We start from the raw sequence: 4,831 nt of genomic DNA, 5'->3' as shown, positions 1-4,831 counted from the left end.
CACGATCTCTGTCAGTTGTGTGCCTCACTCCACCGAGAGCTAGAGGACAATGTTGCTGGTGCATCCGGTACTTCTTCAGACCTGGCCACTTTCTGGTGTCACAACTTTCTGCTCCAGGTGTGGTACCTGCAAGTCAGGTGAGAGCTATAACAGCCTCACTCAGCCATTGGTTGGCACTGCAGTGGGCCCCTCCCCCAAAATGAGTACCTGTCAAACAGCAACCATCAATTGTCCTGCTCAGGCATTGGTCGGTGCCACAGTGGCTCGCTCCCTCTTCCCCTCTTGTATATAAAAGGACCCCAAATTTGGACTGTGGTAAGATTGTTTTTTGAGACACTAGTCTGCCATCTTCTCAGTCTGCTAGCTTTCCAATTAAAATTATTATTCCTAGTTGTTGTTCCAACAACTTATCTCCCAATTTATTGGCCTGTTGTGTGGTGAGCAGAATGAGCTTCGGCTCGGTAACAGTAGCTAGAGTTGTCATTGTCTCATTCCCTGTAAGTCTTGGGGATGGATGGAACAGGATTGGAGATTGAAACCAAGTCCCCCTAAAACTGAGTCTCTCTGCCGAGTTTATGATTAAGCACTCTATCCAAAACATACCCATGTGTTCTCCTCAAGACTGAGAAGTATCAAAGAAAAGGGGGGAATTGTAATAGCAGTGGGGGGCAGTGAACAGCTGTTAGCACAGCCAGCTCACATGACTGTTACCAGTCAACTGTTATCGCAAGACCGTTAACATGGCGCTTAGAGGCCCCACTGGGCCAACTGTTGGCCCAGTGGTGGTCTTCCCAGTGGAGAGTGTGGTAAGAGACAGATAACAGCCTTCTCCCTGGGGTTCTCCAGGCCCTCCGGCCTCAAGCCAGCAGGTGAGAGTGGGGGCCCAGGGAGAAGGCTGGGGGCTGTGTCTTGCAGAGCTCCAGAGCACTTGCCTTGGCCACCCGCTGTCCAGGACAAGGGCTTGAAGCAATGGTGAACCTTTCCCCCATCCATGCCTCCATGAGGTGGAGTGGTGGTGGTAGTGGTGGTGTTAGTCTGCATAGGTTGCAGTCCACAGGAACACACACAGCCCCCTCCCCTACTGTTTTTGTGGCCTGAGGAGCTTGAGAGCCAGTTGGGTCTTGGGCACATTCCTTCCTCAGTGATTACAGCTGGGCAGGGTCTGGGGACCTGGCCCTGAGGGAACCACCAGCTAAGATCTGCCTCTTCAGCTGGGCCTGGGCACGGGCAGGAGGACCCAGATTGAGGCAGGAGGAATGCTCCTGGACAGGGTAACAGACCTGAGCAGTAACTGGCCTTCTCTTAGTCAGGACCTGGACCTTGGAGGGTGAAAGTTTTTCCTTGGGACCTTTCCCTTTCTTGTCAGAACAGAGAATAACATTTTCTTTGGTGGATATTTATAGGAATATCATTACCTGACCGTGACCTGACCTCAAGAACAGAGGACCTGACACCAAGAAGTTTGCAAAAAATAACCATTCCCTTCCCTCACCTTTCCTATAAAAGGTCTTTGCTGAAAGCTTTCAGGGAAGTTGGGTTTTTTAAGGCATGAGCCACCTGTCTCCTTGCATGGCCCTGCAATAAACATTTGTCTGCTCCAAACTCCATTGTTTTGCTATTGTTTGGCCTCACTGTGCATCAAGCACATGGACTTGCATTCAGTTACAGTGAGACAGCAGGAGAACATCTTTCCTATCATGTCTGTGGGCCAAGTGAGCAGGGATGAGGCTGTCACTAGAATGTGGGTTTCTGTTTACAAGTGTTCCAAGTTCTGTTGGGGTCTATTGTCAAGGAAGCAACTTCACTTCCTAGGGCCCCCTTACCTGAGTCCCCTTCTTAGGCAACACCTACCCAAACTGCTCTCTGGACTGATGACTCCTCCACACCAACACACCCCTCTTACAGGTGCCTGGGAAGGTCTGGGTACAGTCAGGGTCCCACCTTTGAGGTGACAGACCTGAGTTCAGACTCATCTCTTCATTTTTACCTGTTCTTGATTCTGGGTAAGCCATTTTGCCTCTCAGCGCTGGTCTGTCTCCTGTCTGCACCAAGGGGATTATTCTAGCATGTACTTCCTAGGGATGTTCTCAGAAAAATGTTGGGTAAAACCTATAAAATTAGAGGAGTGCAGTAGGTAAACCCGCCAACTTCATTTTCTTCCCCTTGTCATTCCCCTGACCTGAGCTACTCCTCAGACAAGAACTGACCAAATGGCCATCTAATCTACTGAATGCTTACCATTACCTGCGTGCCATATTCACATCTATACTCAGTTATACCAACACAGTCTTTTCCAGGGCCCCCTGAGAAGGCCTGGGTTCAGCAAGAGCCCCAACTTTCAGAACACAGAGCTGGGTTCATACGTGGCTCCACCTTCATATCAGCTGTAATTCTCGACAAGGCATTGAACCTCTTGGGACCTTCCCCTTCTCTGTTCAACAGGTCCCATGATCCCTACCTCTTGGAGTATACACCCTTGTGTAATTCTTTTCCCTTGGGTGTACACTAGACTTAGTGACTCCATAGAAGATGCCAACACTCTGATGTGTGTTCTCTGTCTGTATTTCTGTCTCTGTCTCTTTCTGTGTTTCTCTCTCTTTCAGATCCCTCAATCTGGGGTAAAAGGCTCTCTGTTATAAGTTGTGATATAGAGAAGGACACATGGCCTAGCACTGAGGAAGACAAACAGAGAGGAACTCAAGCCTTCAGTCCACACAGAACCCTGCCAGTACCCCCTGAGTGAGCTCAGATCTGAGTGAAGCGGATCCTGCCCCAGTTGAGACAGCAGCCCTAGCCTCCTGAGAGACTCTAGCCAAAGCACCCAGCTAAGCCATGCTGAATTCCTGGTCCTCAGAAACTGTGAGATAATAGATATTTGTTGGTCAAGGCACTAGTTTTGAGGTAACATCACACAGAAATAAAGATGTAACTCACTAATATTGTCATCCTGCATCAGGCCCTGACCCTTGTCCTCCCTCCTTCTACTCTCCTCCCCAGCTCCCTCCAGCCAGACTGGCCTCCTTTCTAACCTCCTCTCTGGCCAAACTCACTTTTGCCTGCAAGTGTCTGCACCATTGTGCATTTTGCCAGCCTCAACATAATCTTGTATGTGAAGGGCTGGCTTATCCACCATCCTGTTAGATATATAAATGTTACCTCAGTGCAGACTTTTCAAATCTTGTCACCCAGTGGACCCCAGCACTCCACTATAGCACCCTACTCTGTTTCCATACAACATTTGCTCTTTTCATTCTCATGCTTTTGCTTTTGTGGTTTTGTCCATTTTCTCTCCAGACTGTGAGCTCCTAGAGGGCAGGGACTTTGTTGGAATTTTTTCAGCAAAGGCATCATTTTAATGCTCAGGGCAAAGATACTGAATGAATAGATAAGAGGATCTTTCTCACCACTCACCAGCACAATTTTTAAAGCCAAATTGACTTTGGTCATTTAAAGTGTAGTAGATTGATTACTATCTAAATTATCCTGTGATTTAAATCCTACATATGTATATTACTTTATGATGAATTACCAGATAACCCCTAAATTTCAGTAACATATCACTATATATTTTCCCACATAACAGTGCTGGGTGGGTGTTCAGGTTAGAAAGACTGCACTCCTTGACATGGTCCTCTAGGAACCCAGAGTTCTTCCATCACGTGCCTTGTCCATCCCTAGGACCTCATCCACATCTGCACCCATCAGTGTAATGGGAAAGAACAGAAAGAAATGCATGTGGCAGGATTTTATCAGCCAGTCACACATCGGTCCTTTCCTCTTCCAGTGGCAAAGACATGGTCATATGCTGCAAGTGGGGCTAGATGATGTAGCCCAGCTGTGTGTCCCCAAAAGGGGAGAATGGATTTTGATGGACAATTAAACAATGAGTAACGACATTGAATAACAATGCAATGAGAAACTCATTTAGGTTTATTGTCTCTCAAATTTTTGTTGAGTTTACCATATTCCAAGCACTGTGCTAAGAGCTGGATGGAGAATTGATTGAGAATCAACTTGGCCTGGGAGAAGCTCCCAATCTAAAGAAGGAGACTAGACATTAAGTGCCTGCCATCCTAAGAGAAAAGGATAAAGTGAAAGTTCTCTAGAAGTTCATTGAATAATTTTAGATCTGGAAGCTACCTGGAGCTTACAGCAACTGAACTTCATTTTCATAATCAAGATATGGCTGGTGGAGGAACAAGACCACAGGAACTATAGAAATAGGTTATGTATATGCAAGATATGATAAAGAATACTGTGCAGCCACTAAAATCGTAAATTCAAAAATATTAAAGGACAGGCATAATTATTCATACTAAATGAGAAATGAATCAGAATATAGGGCAAACCCTTTTTGTAATAAGTCCAGATCTAAATTTAAATGAGAGCATACAAATATGTTGATTAATAGTTTTCCAGTTTTCAATAAAACAAAAGGTATTTTGGGCTTCCCTGGTGGCGCAGTGGTTGAGAGTCCGCCTGCTGATGCAGGGGATTCGGGTTCATGCCCCGATCCGGGAAGATCCCACATGCTGCGGAGCGGCTGGGCCCGTGAGCCATGGCCGCTGAACCTGCGTGTCCGGAGCCTGTGCTCCGCAACGGGAGAGGCCACAACAGTGAGAGGCTTGCGTACCACACACACACAAAAAAGGTATTTTTAGTCAGAAGGATTCCATAAATATACCTTGTTGAGATATACTATTTTCTATAAACTAGACATACAGAGCTGTGATGTAGATCAGTTCTCCCAACACCTCCCCACCCCACTCCCTGTGAGGCAGTGACATCCTCTCTAGGTTCTATCCTGGAAACCAGAGCCTGACTCAGATGC

The sequence above is a fragment of the Lipotes vexillifer genome, unplaced genomic scaffold (assembly GCF_000442215.2).
Source record: "Lipotes vexillifer unplaced genomic scaffold, Lipotes_vexillifer_v1.1 scaffold574, whole genome shotgun sequence".
NCBI classification, from domain to species: Eukaryota; Metazoa; Chordata; class Mammalia; order Artiodactyla; family Lipotidae; genus Lipotes; species Lipotes vexillifer.
This window is presented reverse-complemented; position numbering follows the sequence as displayed.